The 14,539-nt window shown below is 48.1% G+C and overlaps 1 long non-coding RNA gene across 2 annotated transcripts; it reads left to right on the forward strand.

Annotated features, from left to right (window-relative positions):
- Nucleotides 1-5,081: 5,081 nt before the first annotated feature.
- LOC135633634 (uncharacterized) lies at nt 5,082-7,185 on the forward strand. Of its 2 annotated transcripts, none has more exons than XR_010495078.1 (3): nt 5,082-5,456; nt 5,803-6,079; nt 6,584-7,185. It is a non-coding gene; the product is annotated as an uncharacterized LOC135633634 (long non-coding RNA). The 2 variants fall into 2 exon arrangements; XR_010495077.1 differs by having other exon boundaries at nt 5,803-5,915.
- Nucleotides 7,186-14,539: the final 7,354 nt, after the last annotated feature.

The following is a 14,539-nucleotide window of genomic DNA, read 5'->3' on the forward strand; positions in this document are numbered from 1 at the left end:
CCTCATCGATAGGACCATTTTTGATCGGGCTAACTATAAAGTTTCGTCTCACCAAATCTCTCACGTTGGTCAGAAAACAAGTACCTGGATGAGTTTGTACCTTCAATAGTGGAGAAACTATGTTGACTCATTAGTCGATGGTACTTACGACACTATCATAATTAAATTAGTTCCAAACTAGTTCGATCCAAATTGATTCATCGATAGCTCAATTTTGAATATATATATATATATATATTAAAATTAGACTCGTTGGGATGATGCTAATAACGTTCCTCGGGCGAGTCCATTCGATCCCCCTCGCAAGCCTGTACGTGCGAAGACGTACCTACTCATCTCAGCCTCGTGCTGTGCACGTGATTCAGTTGACGTTAAGTTAGAATGCCATTGCAGGACCTAAGAATGTGTTGAGCTCAACCTTTGGATGCGCACCGGTTGGCTCAGAACCGTGTGCTCCGCTCGTTTTGTTTCGTGCCGTCCCACGGTTTCTGCTTTTCTTGTCCCGCAAGCTCCAATCTTTTGTGTGCTCTCGCTCTTCTGCGGTCGAACGAGAGGAACATCCGAGTCGTGAGCGAACGATGGAAGCGGTGACGCCTCAGCCCGTTTGCGCCAAGGAAGCGCTCGCTCTTCTCAACTGCACCGTCGAAACTCCCTTCGACCGCGACAAGTGCCTCCGTTTGGTGGACGCCCTAAGGAGCTGCGTCCTCGAAAAGGTATTGTTAGCTACTCACCGCGTATTAGTCATTTCCGTTCCTGTGTGCTTCTCCGTCGCATTGGGTGCGGGCACATGACGAACATGTGTTGCAAAATCCATGCTGATCATTCGTCGAACACTTGGTGGGCGGCTTTTGCATGGTTTTCTTCTTATTCTAGGTAGGAGGAGTCCAGATTTTAAATGCACGTGAAATGTAGCATCCTTGAACTCTTGAGCGATTAATCCGGCATCTATTCACATATTTAGCCAAGTGATTGACGCAAGTATGTTCTCTCAAATAAAACAGATCATTTGGATATCGTGAACTACGACACTCCTTTTGTACATGTCATTGACTATGTCGCGAGCTACTCCTGGAGAGGATTAATTATCGATGTTTAGGAGCATGAGTAGCGTAGTTTCTTAAAAGAAGAGCAAAGAGAAATTTAATAGCAGACGCAATCTTATGTAACAGAATTCCTTTTGTTGTATAATATGCATCACAAATCAGCTTAGCATTATGTTATACAAGGTGGGAGGGATTTGATCTCAAATGGCAGAAAAATTTTGGAACTTCCTTCTTTTAGATTAAAAAACCCATTTATCTTTCTTTTGGCATTGAAGATATTGGATATGCATTGTGGCTAAGAGTTTGGTACTGAACTCTGAAAGGATATAACCATCCCTTTTAGGGTAGTTTCCGGTTTGAGGATGAAAATAAGATTTCCCAAGGATGAAAAGAATGAAGAACTAATTACTAAGTAATGAGAGTTCTATTGCAATAATGAAATAACTCGTACCGAGACATAACCTAAAGGCTTACAGTATAAAATTTATACAATAAATTAAAAAAATTTAGGGGAGATCTGTTTACTCTTTTTAGAATGCTTTGAATCCCACAAAATCCTTTCGGAAGACATGTTTAGGACTTATTAAACAGGTTTAAGGATCTCTCAACCCTATCAATATGCAGAATGGGGACTCAGAGATAAGAATTTAAGTATGATTCTGAGCTTGATTTGAAATAGCTATTAAAATTGATGATAATAATAGTAATAGTAATGATTATGATGATGATACATTTGAGAAAAAAAGTAAAATTACAAAAAAATCTATATGTCATCCTAAACATGATGCAAGCTAGACCTAATATGATTAAATGTATTATTTGGAAGTTGGATGACATCAAATGCTGATTCTTAGCAATTCTTCCTTCTCATATCTACCTTGTCCCTGATGCAGAGTGCTCAGAACATGTTGCAAGATCTCATCTTTCATATTCATCATTGTTTTTGGAATTTTATGTAGAGGAATGCTGTCGATGTCATTATGGAAAGTAAGTTGTCATGTTGAATCAGTGTCTTGAAGTCATGCTTGGGGCACACCAATACTCTAAATTGAAGTCTTGCCTTGTTTGAGGCTCAAGCATTTCGATAAGGGACATGGCTTGTGCGACATGATTTAAAATTATGGTGCACAAGGGTAGGTATCAGAAAAATTCTTGGTGAAAGAGTGACGGTTGAGTGTCTATTTTCTTTCCTTTACAAACCTTATGGTCTCTCTGGAAAAGGTCTCCTTTATGTTTTCTACATGCCATCAAAATGATTGCATGTTTGATTCTTTATTTTGGAAGAAACAGAGCAAGATAATACACTTGTTCGGTATGTTTTATGTTTTTCCTTGCATGCAGTGTGACTTGCATGTTGTAGACAGTGACAAAGGTACACTATCGCAAAAAGCAATCAGAAATGTAAAACTAGGATGCAATTTTTTTTTCATTTAAATCAATTTCAAATGCTTACACTGATAGTTTGTTATATGCATTTTTACCAAAAGAAACATATCCCACTAGTTTATAAAGTTCAACAATGAAAGATCATTGTGATTAATTACCTAAATTAGGTTTTTGCTGGTTGAGAGTATTGCATATTTTTAGAAAGTTCTACAAATTAACATATTGATGGTTGTAATTGGAGATACATTTGTTATGAATAGAAGGTCATATTAGTTAGACAGTTCGAGCTCATTTGTGTGAAATGGATTATTTGGCCCCACAGGGTCAATCAGGTATCACAATTGAGTTCCTTAATGTATTTAGTGGTTCAGATTGGTCTTGTTTGGGTTTAGATTTTGTAGCATATATGTAATTTTGGAGATTTATCTGTGTCATTTGAGATCAATGTAACCATATTGGACAGTTGGACAATGCTCTGTTTGTCGACACCTCATGAGTTAGTCTGGGTATCATTTTATCTGCTGGATTTGAAACAGATTAAGAACTTATACTTGTTAACTTTTTTAGAGGAGTGCTTGCTATCTTGGGAATTGGTGTCAGTAATGGATGCAGAGATTTGCAGTTACAACACAGTGCAATATGTGTGGAAAAGAGTGTTTTTTTCATCATGGTCTTCTCTTTTTTTCTTCTGTGTTACTTTTGCTTCTTAAAATGCTACTCAAATCAAGGATTTTAATTTTGAATGATACTGCCCATACCCGGCAGTATCAACGTGATTGCGGCGAGGGAAGAAAAAGTGTTGAGGGAGAAGAAGGAGAAGACGCTTAAAGAAGAGGGAGAATCGGGAAATGGAGAGACAACGGCTCGATTTCTTCTTCGCCACATCCTTCACTGAAGGCCGGAGACGCCTGCGGCCTTCGTCGCGTTCTTCATCGAAGACCGGAGACGTCTGCATCCTTCGACGTCTTCGCCAAACGTTGCAAATGAGGAGAAGACTGTGTTCTTCTCCTCGTTGCGTCACGTCGAAGGCTGGAGATGTTTGCGGCCTTCGACGTCTTCGTCGAACACCGCAGATGAGAAGACTGCGTTCTTCTCCTCGTCTAGCGCGACGAGAAGAAATGGAGGCGATGTCGCCGAGGCAACCTACGCCTCCTTTTTTCAATATATATATATATATATACCGAGCAGTACACCCTGGTGTATAAAGCGGTATGCACCTACCATTCCATTTCGATTAAAGCTCGAAACATCGATACGGTACGAAATTAAAATTCTTGACTCAAACTTCAAGATTCTTCTGTATTTGTCTGTGATCAAACAAAATCGCTGCGTTTGTGTTAATGCTTTGTTTCTATTCTTAATTGGACATGAACTTTAAGCTTCCTGCTATCCATTTGCAAGAACACCATGCTATGCAGTCATGACATATTCTGTTGGGTGTTGTTCTGTCTATTGAAGATGGGCGCTGTGTAGATCTGTAAGTCATGTATTTGTAAATAACCTATTTACATCCTAGTATAATAGAGAGTTATTTCCAATTATTTGTAGTCTAGTTAAACCAAGTTAAACTAGTTGTCACATTAAAGATGAGATGTTGTGGTTAATATATTGTTTGAATGTGCTTGTAAAGTTAATGAACGTTAATTATGGCAGTTAGATCTTTCAGTTAGCTATTACTCTATGACAAACTTTTTAGAGAATATTTGCTAAATAGTCAAATTTATTAACTCATGTGGTGTGTCTTTTAGATAGTTTTTCTTCATATTTAGGGGGAGAAACTAGGACCTATTATACCATTTGGATTTTGCCAATGCTACAGTCTTTTCCTTTCAAACCTCTATCAATTTAATTAACTGTATCAAGTTAGCTAGGCTTTCCTCAAAATCATGTCCCACATGCCATTGAGTTTTGAATTGTTTTTTAAAATCTTCATCCTTGCTGTGACTAATAAAATGAATCAATTTTTTTTGCAAACGGAATTAAACTAAATATAGTTTTCTTTTCATAATACTGTTGGCAACTAAAAGTTATTTTTCGAATGTTACTTGTAAGTGTTGTGGATATGTAAGATTAGGGAAGATTAACATAGGTAAGTTGCAATTCAGCATTTGGAAAGGATAAATTCCGTTTGTCAGTGGGCAGTTGGCATCACTGTGGCATTACAAGTACTTTTTCTTGCCTTAGCATGGATCAATTGATAAATGAAGCATGTATTTGGATCATGAAATTATCATTCTTTGGCAATTGCATGTTTTCGATAAATGCAAGTGGAAGATTTTGAGTCTGTTTCCGGATGGCTTTAAGTAGCAGCATACACAACGGAGGCTTCCTAAACTTATGACAAACCGTGCACCTTTTTAGTAAATGTGTAAATGATAGAATGATCGAAATGAATTTGCTAGATCAATGATGTTCCATGCCAAAACATCCGTAGCAATGTGGCTCGATGATCATATGATCTCTGCTCATTTTCTTTGTATTATCATATTTTTACCTAATTACGTCATTCAATTCAAATGATCCTTGGCCGATGTGGTCTTACAGCATTACACTTATTTCCTTATTTTTCTCTTTGTTAGAAAGTGAAGAAGTTCTCAGTCGCGGAACAGAGCCATGAAGCTGTAGTTCCAAAGAGCAAGGAGAAACCATGAATGCCTTAAACACGGTCATAAATGAAAATTGTTGTCCCTATATTTGGACACTAGTTCTGTTGTTAACTATTGAGTTTTGATGGATGGGTTAGGTTGGAGAGAATGAAGCCATCAGAAGGCAAAACAGAGGGGTTCTTTTTTTTTTTTTTGCATTGTTATAATGACTCGTGACTTCTGATTTCTGACCTATTTTAATTTCATCCATTTAGATTTGAATCAAGGACTAACATCACTCGATCACTCAAAACTGAAGCTGCAGTTGGCTATAGATACCTGTGGACGTGTCATGTAATGCAGGAGCTAACATCACTCGATCTTTCTTGCTGCTTTTCCTCTCCATTTGTCATTTGATTGTATGTTATCCATCAAGTTTAAGGTAAAGATCTTGACGGTAATCTTCAAATATTGAACTCCTCCCTATGTCATCACATCATCATTCCTCAAATAGATTGAATGCTATGTGCTTTCTTTGATCATTTGATTCCTGATAGCATAACTTAAATTTAGAGGGTAACTACGAATATTATTTATTTAGGAAAGGTAACTGAGTTTAATCATAATGTCATATCTATAAATTTTTAGGTTTTGCATTAGCATATACATATATGTTTATATATATATATATATATATAAAGATGGCATATATATACATATACATATATGTTATATATATTATATAAAGAGGCATGCCGGGTAAGCTCCTCACTTTGACGGATGTGTAGTCTTACCGATTTCGAAAGCGAGCAAGAAGTCGAGAAAGGGAGCGACGAGGGAGAAGGTAGAGCGATTTCGAGGAGACAGAGGCCTCGGCGATCCAAGTGCTTCTGCTGAGCAGGTAGACCATATTACTCCTCTCTGGTTTCTCGCTCCTCACGTCTCTCTCGTTTGCTGCTCCTCACTCCTTTCACGTTTCTGGATTATATCGATTCTAGGGTTTCATCGCCCACTTGTCATTCGTTGATCTTTGCGTTGGATTCTGAAGTTTTCTTCCGCCTCGTGGTAAGTTCTAGTGTTTTTCTTCTTTTTGGTTCCATTTCGTTGCTTTTTCGACGGATTTTTGGTGCTACATGTTCGTGCTTCGTTTCGTGCTTTTCCACTAAATCATTGAGGTTCTTTCTATTCCGGGTTTCGTTGTCTGCGTTCCTTCCTTTAATGTTTATCCATCAGATTCCTAGGGATTTTCCTTTACGAGGATATGTTCTAGGGTTTGTCCGGAATTTTCCATAGAATCCTTGGGGTTTTTCCTATTCTAGGGTCTCGTCGACTTTTCTTTTTCGTTACTGTTCAGTTAGCTTCGTAAGGATTTTTGAAGGATATGTTGTAGGTTCTTGTCATGTTTTTCTTTCGGATTTTTATGATTCCAATGATTATTCTTCGATGTCTTCTTTACTGGATCCTTAAACTTCTTCCTCCCGAATGTGTCTTTAGGGTTTCGTTGGAAACTTTTACTCTCTCTATGGCTATTTTGTTATTGATTTATCAGTTTTGTTATTGATTTATCAGTTTTCTTATCCGTGGGTGATTCTGGTCTGGTCTCTGATTCCGGAAGGTTGGATGGCCGAAAGAGAAACTGCTTTGGGGTCTAGCTACATGCTTGTACAGACGAGTTTCAGATCCTGAATCCAATTGGAGAAGGTTGTCACGAGTTTGTCTTTAGAGCCAAAGATAAGACAAGTGGAGAAATTGTGACTATGAAGATTATTAATCGAGTTGCTTGGGGAACCAACAACCATTGGAAGAGGGAGATCAACTATCTGATGTCACCCATCTATCATAGAGTTTTATGGAAGTTGCAATGAATTTTTTTGGTTATAGAATAGGTGGAAAATGACCTCATAAGTTTTATGGAGAAGGGGGCAATCATTTTTCGAGAGTGAAATCAAAGTTTTTATGATTCAGCTCTTGCAAGATGTGAATGATATTCAGATATTTAGATATATAAACATCAAACATCCTACTGAACGATTATGGAAAGGTCATGATATATGATGATTTTGAAATGTCGCATGTTTCAATTTTTGTCCTGTACATCATCAGTGGATATTTATAAAACATCAAACGTGTTAGTGGAAGCAAAGAATTATTTATCCACTATTAATGTGTTCTGTCATATGCGTTATGATAGAATCTTTATCTATCAAAAGACTATTTGCAAAGCTCATAATTAGATCAATTTTTTGTGATCCTTGATATTCTTTAGTATGCCAAATTAGATAGTTTGATTTTCAATGTATCCCATGTAGCATGCCAAGGATTTCAAAGATATTAAAAGTTTGATCTAATTATGAGTTTTTTTTGCAAATAATATTTAAACAAATAGGGGCTTTGCCATGATATATCCAAGGGATCACATACCGATGTTGGACAAATGATCTTTTTTTTTTGGCTCTCAAAAGAATCTCCAATGCTTTATAACAAATGATCTCAGGCTTGAAGTAATTAATTTTACGAATCCAAGAAATTGTGTGGATGGTAGATTTCTACATTAACTGGAATTAGAACCAAAATTCCATCTGTAGTCACATTCCTAGTTTGCTTTAAGTGCTGCATTTAACTCCAATGATTGTGCATAATCATGCATTGTTAAAATGATGATATCTTATGGATTTTGACTTTTATCTCTGTGTGGGCCTTGTCTTTGAGCTGAAACCTGAGATCAGAGAGCGATATTTCCTATGTTCTTATTAACATGTCTATGTTTAGCTTCACTCTTTTGAAATTTATATTCCTTTTCCAGATTACCAGAACACACTTCTTTGAGGGTTATTATTAGGTTCACCATGGTAAATTCATTCATGTTCTGGTCGTTTTATTTTTGTGTTCGACTCATATTGTCTTGTCTATCTGGTAAAAATTAGTGAACTGATTTTCCAGGTTTTGGAGCTTAATCAGAGGATCGAATAGGATAAAGAACAATAAATGTTTTTCTGGATCTCGATTGTGCACTTGAAAGGTAATAATTATCTGTGGGTGGTAAGTTCTGATGGTTATCTTCTATGTTCTTTTCTTCATGTGAATTACAATTTTTTTCTTTATAGATTTATGATTATACTTGTAATTTTGTGCACTGGTTTTTTAAATTCTTAATCTTCTTCACTTTCTCTGTTGTGAACTCACGCTGGCTTTCTGCCCTTCATTAATGAGATTGAGATGCTATTATAATTTAAAATAACTGATAATACAAGTCACGGATAAACTATATTTTTGGTAGGGTCTATGCTTTCTCAAGTAGGATGTATTGTTCTTCTTGATTCTACTTTAAATGCTATATATATTATTGCATTCTCCCAGTGTTTCTTGGATGTTGAATCTCATTTTTAGCAAAAAGAATAAACCGTCTTAAAATTTTCTTGACAAAAAGACTCCAGCTTAAAAAAATACATCATATAGTCTGGGACACTGACATTGTGGAAAAAATGGAGGTGTTTGGGAATTCATAATCTTGGTATAACAAAGTGTACTCTATAATAGAGTAATATTTGGGCCAAAGTTACTGTGGTGTGGTATGTGTCATATTTCTTCCTGAGACATTAACTACTCCTCTTTTAAAATTAGTGCTTGGGATTTTTCATTCATTCTGTGGAGAAGCTGCGAATTGGTTAAATTCATTGGGAATGGGATAATACTACTCATGGTTAGCGGGTTATTTAAGATATTGATTGCTTAGAAACCTACTTTGCTCTCAAAGTAACTCTGGAATAATTTGCTTCATAAAAGAAAACAAGATATAAAGAAAATTATGAGAATGCTTGGTCCTAATACTGTCCATATAGTTATCTTGTTTGATGTATCTCATATTCAGTGTGATGATAAATGGATTTGAAACGGTATCACACCACTAAAATCTATTTACAGATTCTTGATCATTGGTATGCGTTATGGAAGTTTGCTACGAGTCTTTAAGTAATGTTTTTCTGTTAGTAGCTTAGAGACTTGCTAGTACTAATATAATTAATATGCATTCTTGGCTTTTATATGATTGAATTATCATAACTTCTTTCCATGTCTGTTTTACAATATAGTTTGGAAGTTTTGTGAGTTATATATGTGAATGGTATAATCTTGAGACCTCGAGTAGCTTTCTGCAGCTTCTGTGGAAAACCAAGAATGAGGCCACTGAGGCCTTTTAAATCTTTCTTCTTCTTTGGACTTCCTTCTTCCCTGCTTTCCCGAAAACGAAGCCCAAACCCAAAATAGAGATTTTAGAGTCCTTTTATGAAACATTAATATAAAAAAATGTTTTAACGAAAAATAAAAACAAGTATGAAACCTGTTAATTACTAGTAAAAAAAAAAAGGCCATCCAGATTCTTGGATCATCTTTTCCCCTTTCACTGACCCTCTTTTCTCTTTTATTCTTTCTTTCCTTAAATTTTCTTATTTGTCTTGGCCAAATCTGTGGTTTTATATCTCACCCGACAATCAATCAATTGTACTATGAGTGGTGGGTCAGCAAAAGTTGGTCCAGTGTCATGATTCGACTGCAATCACGCAAGAAAAATGCATGTTATCTATCATTCACATGCCGCTGGTTGTTCTGGTCAGGACACTTTTGTTCTTACATCTTATTGATTATTATACAATTGGACATCACTACTGATATGGCAAAAAATGACAATGTGACACGTCATCCCCCTGACCAACGCACTGCCCGAGCCTCACCATACCCTGCAGCAGCTCGGCCTCCCACGCAACCAAAGGTACAGTCCTGTCCTGCAGACAGCTACATCAGGTAACATCAAACCTCCTCTATAAATACCCCCGAGCCCTTGGCAAAAGGGGGGAGAACACACACTCAACAGACGGAGGTTTCTCCTCCTCCTAAACCCCCTCTGCATCTTTCTCTAACTTGATCGTCGGAGGGGTCGGGTCGAGCACCCCGGCCCGACCTGTGTGCAGGTGCGAGACGGTGTCGCCTCTTCCTGGCGCTGTGGCGGAGCTTCTTCCCGACCGGGACGACCCGAGCTTCTTCCCGACCGGGACGACCCGAGCTGCCTCCCGACCCGACCGGGTGACCCGAGCTGCCGAACCGACCTCCCGACCCGAACCACCGAGCTCGGCCGCCGGGAGATCTCGAGGAGCGCCCCCAAGGAGATCACCGCCTTCCGGACCCGAACCAGGCCGCGACGGCCCCGAGGCCACGGCTAAAAAAGTTACTTACACTAACATAATGGCGCTAGAAGGAGGGCCCGGAATGACGGTACGTTAGCTTTCTCCTTGGTTGCTCCGTTGCAGCCGACCTGCACCAGCAGCAGCGACTTCTGGGGCCGGTCTCGGCTCCTCGGCCTCTCGGCCACTCGGCCCCACGCGCGCGGCCAACCCGCGCGCCTTGGGCCCCTCGGTCCCACGCGCGCGGCCACCCCGCCCGCGTCCCACGCGCGCGGCCACCCCGCCCGCGTCCCACGCGCGCGGCCAACCCGCCCGCGTCCCGAGCTCCTCGGCCACGCGCGCAACCAGCCCGTGCGTCCCGAGCTCCTCGGCCACGCGCGGGACCAGCTCGCGCGTCCCGAGCTCCTCGGCCACACGCGCGACCAGCTCGCGCGTCCCGAGCTCCTCGGCCGCGCGCGCGACCAGCCCGCCCGTGTCGGCCCCCACGCGCGCGGCCAGCCTGCCCGCGTCGGCCCCACGCGCGCGACCAGCCCGCGCGTCTCGGCCACTCGGCCCCACGCGCGCGGCCAACCCGCGCGTCTCAGCCACTCGGCCCCACACGCGCGGCCAACCCGTCCGCGTCGGCCTCACGCGCGCAACCAGCCCGCGCGCCTCGGACCCCTCGATCCCACGCGCGCGGCCACCCCGCCCGCGTCCCACATGCGCGGCCAAATCGCCAGCGTCCCACGCGCGCGGCCGAACCGCCCGCGTCCCACGCGCGCGGCCAGCCCGACCGCGCCGAGCGTCTCGGCCACTCGGCCCCACACGCGCGGCCAACCCACGCGCCTGGGCCCCTCGGTCCCACGCGCGCGACCAGCCGACCTGCACCACGACTTCTGGGGTCGGTCTCGGCTTCCTGGCCAAACCCCCCTCGGTCCCACGCGCGCGGCCAACCCGCGCGCCTCACGCACCGGCCAAACCGCCCGCGTCCCATGCGCGCGGCCAGCCCGACCGCGTCGAACACCTCGGCCATAGCGTGCCCGAGACCTCCTCGGCCACAGCCTACCCGAGACCTCCTCGGCCACAGCCTACCCGAGACCTCCACGGCCACGGCTTGCCCGAGACTTCCTCTATGCACACGCAAGTAGCTCCTCGGCCGCGGCATGCATGAGGAGAGATATGGCGTCGCCTGAGAGACTTGGCTCATGCGCGGCCAACACGCTGCCTCGCTGCCTCGGCCCCTCGGCCTCATGCGCGGCCAACACGCTGCCTCGCTGCCTCGGCCACTCGGCCTCGGGCGCAGTCAGCACTGCCTCAGCCACTCGGCCTCGTGCGCAGCCAGCACGCAGCCTCGCTGCCTCGGCCTCATGCGCAGCCAACATGCTGCCTCGCTACCTCGGCCCCTCGGCCTCATGCGCGGCCAGCACGCTGCCTCGGCCCCTTGGCCTCGTTCGCAGCCAGCAAGCGGCCTCATGCAAACACGCTGCCTAGCTGCCTTGCTGCCTCGGCCACATGCGCAGCCGGCAAGCAGCATCGCTGCCTCGGCCACTCGGCCACATACGCGGCCGCCTCACTGCCTCGTCCACTCGGCCTCGTGCGCAGCCAGCGCGCAGCCTCGCTGCCTCGACCTCATGCGCGGCCAGCACGCTGCCTCGGCCCCTCGGCCTCGTTCGCAGCCAGCGAGCGGCCTCATGCAAACATGCTGCCTTGCTGCCTCGCTGCCTCGGCCACTCGGCCACATGCGCAGCCAGCACGCTGCCTCGCTGCCTCGGCCACTCGGCCACATGCGCAGCTGGCAAGCAGCATCGCGGCCTCGGCCACTCGGCCACATACGCGGCTGCCTCACTGCCTCGTCCACTCGGCCTCGTGCGTAGCCAGCACGCAACCTCGCTGCCTCGGCCACTCGGCCACATGCGCAGCCAACGTGCTGCACGCTGCCTCGGCCCCATGCGCGGTCTATCCGCCCACACCGAGCACCTAGGCCAATCTCTGCCGAGACCCACCTCGGCGCGGCCCGACCGCCTGTCGTGTTCCTCGGCCGCGTGGTGCCCGAGGCCACGTCCTCGCGTCCTGCCCGCCTGATCGTGCTACTCGGTCGCATGGCCCTTGCGACCACGCCTGCGCGGTCTGCCCGCCTGCGTCGTGCTCCTCGGTCGCGTAATGCCCGAGACCACACCTGCGCCGCCAGCCGCCTGCGTCGTGCTCCTTGGCTCCATGTTCCCGAGACAGACCAGTGCCGCCAGTACGTCCGCGTCGTGCCCCTCGGCTCCATAAACCCCGAGACACGTCTGCACGGCCAGCCTGCCCGCGCCGAACTCCTCGGCCCTCTAGCTTTACACCACCCGGGACACGCCTGCGCGGCCTGCCCGCCTGCGTCGTGCTCCTCGGCTCTTCGGCTTTACGCCACCCGAGACCACGCCTGCGCGGCCTGCGTCGTGCTCCTCGGCTCTTCGGCTTCACGCCACCCGAGACCACGCCTGCGCGGCCTACCCGCCTGCGTCGTGCTCCTCGGCTCTTCGGCTCTACGCCACCCGAGACCACGCCTGCGCGGCCTGCCCGCCTGCGTCGTGCTCCTCGGCTCTTCGGCTTTACGCCACCCGAGACCACGCCTGCGCGGCCTGCCCGCCTGCGCCGTGCTCCTCGGCTCCTCGGCCTTACGCCACCCGAGACCACGCCTGCGCGGCCTGCCCGCCTGCGTCGTGCTCCTCGGCTCTTCGGCCTTACGCCACCCGAGACCACGCCTGCGCGGCCCGCCCGCCTGCGTCGTGCTCCTCGGCTCTTCGGCTTCACGCCACCCGAGACCACGCCTGCGCGGCCTGCCCGCCTGCGTCGTGCTCCTCGGCTCTTCGGCTCTACGCCACCCGAGACCACGCCTGCGCGGCCTGCCCGCCTGCGTCGTGCTCCTCGGCTCTTCGGCTCTACGCCACCCGAGACCACGCCTGCGCGGCCTGCCCGCCTGCGCCGTGCTCCTCGGCTCTTCGGCTTTACGCCACCCGAGACCACGCCTGCGCGGCCTGCCCGCCTGCGTCGTGTTCCTCGGCTCTTCGGCTCTACGCCACCCGAGACCACGCCTGCGCGGTCTGCCCGCCTGCGCCGTGCTCCTCGGCTCTTCGGCTTTACGCCACCCGAGACCACGCCTGCGCGGCCTGCCCGCCTGCGTCGTGCTCCTCGGCTCTTCGGCTCTACGCCACCCGAGACCACGCCTGCGCGGCCTGCCCGCCTGCGCCGTGCTCTTCGGCTCTTCGGCTTTACGCCACCCGAGACCACGCCTGCGCGGCCTGCCCGCCTGCGTCGTGCTCCTCGGCTCTTCGGCTCTACGCCACCCGAGACCACGCCTGCGCGGCCTGCCCGCCTGCGCCGTGCTCCTCGGCTCTTCGGCTCTACGCCACCCGAGACCACGCCTGCGCGGCCTGCCCGCCTGCGTCGTGCTCCTCGGCTCTTCGGCTCTACGCCACCCGAGACCACGCCTGCGCGGCCTGCCCGCCTGCGTCGTGCTCCTCGGCTCTTCGGCTCTACGCCACCCGAGACCACGCCTGCGCGGTCTGCCCGCCTGCGCCGTGCTCCTCGGCTCTTCGGCTTTACGCCACCTGAGACCACGCCTGCGCGGCCTGCCCGCCTGCGCCGTGCTCCTCGGGCCTGCGCGGCCTGCCCGCCTGCGCCGTGCTCCTCGGGCCTGCGCGGCCTGCCCGCCTGCGCCGTGCTACTCGGCTCTTCGGCTTTACGCCACCCGAGACCACGCCTGCGCGGCTTGCCCGCCTGCGCCGTGCTCCTCGGCTCTTCGGCTTTACGCCACCCGAGACCACGCCTGCGCGGCCTGCCCGCCTGCGTCGTGCTCCTCGGCTCTTCGGCTTCACGCCACCCGAGACCACGCCAGCGCGGCCAACCCGGCTGCGTTGTGCTCCTCGGCCCTCGGCTCTACGCCATCCCAAGACCACACCTGCGCAGTTGCCCCGCCTGCGTTGTGCTCCTCGGCCCTCGGCTCTACGCCATCCCGAGACCACACCTGCGCGGTCATCCCGCCTGCGTTGTGCTCCTCGGCCCTCGGCTCTACGCCTCCCGAGATCACACCTGCGCGGTCACCCCACCTGCGTTGTGCTCCTCGGCCCTCGGCTCTATGCCTCCTGAGATCACGCCTGCGCGGTCATCCCGCCTGCGTTGTGCTCCTCAGCCCTCATCGGCTCCATCGGCCCCGAGTCTAACCCTGCTCGGCTTCCTGACTGAGTTGCGCACTTCGGCCCCATGTTGCACGAGACACGTCCGCGCGGCTAGCCCGCCTACGTCATACGCCTCGGATATGCATGACCAGCCCACCTGAAGTAAAAAGCCATGCATCGGACCCCCTGCATGCAAGAACCGACGCATAGCTCCTTTC

Source organism: Musa acuminata, chromosome BXJ3-3, assembly GCF_036884655.1.
Source record: "Musa acuminata AAA Group cultivar baxijiao chromosome BXJ3-3, Cavendish_Baxijiao_AAA, whole genome shotgun sequence".
In the NCBI taxonomy this organism is placed as follows: domain Eukaryota; kingdom Viridiplantae; phylum Streptophyta; class Magnoliopsida; order Zingiberales; family Musaceae; genus Musa; species Musa acuminata.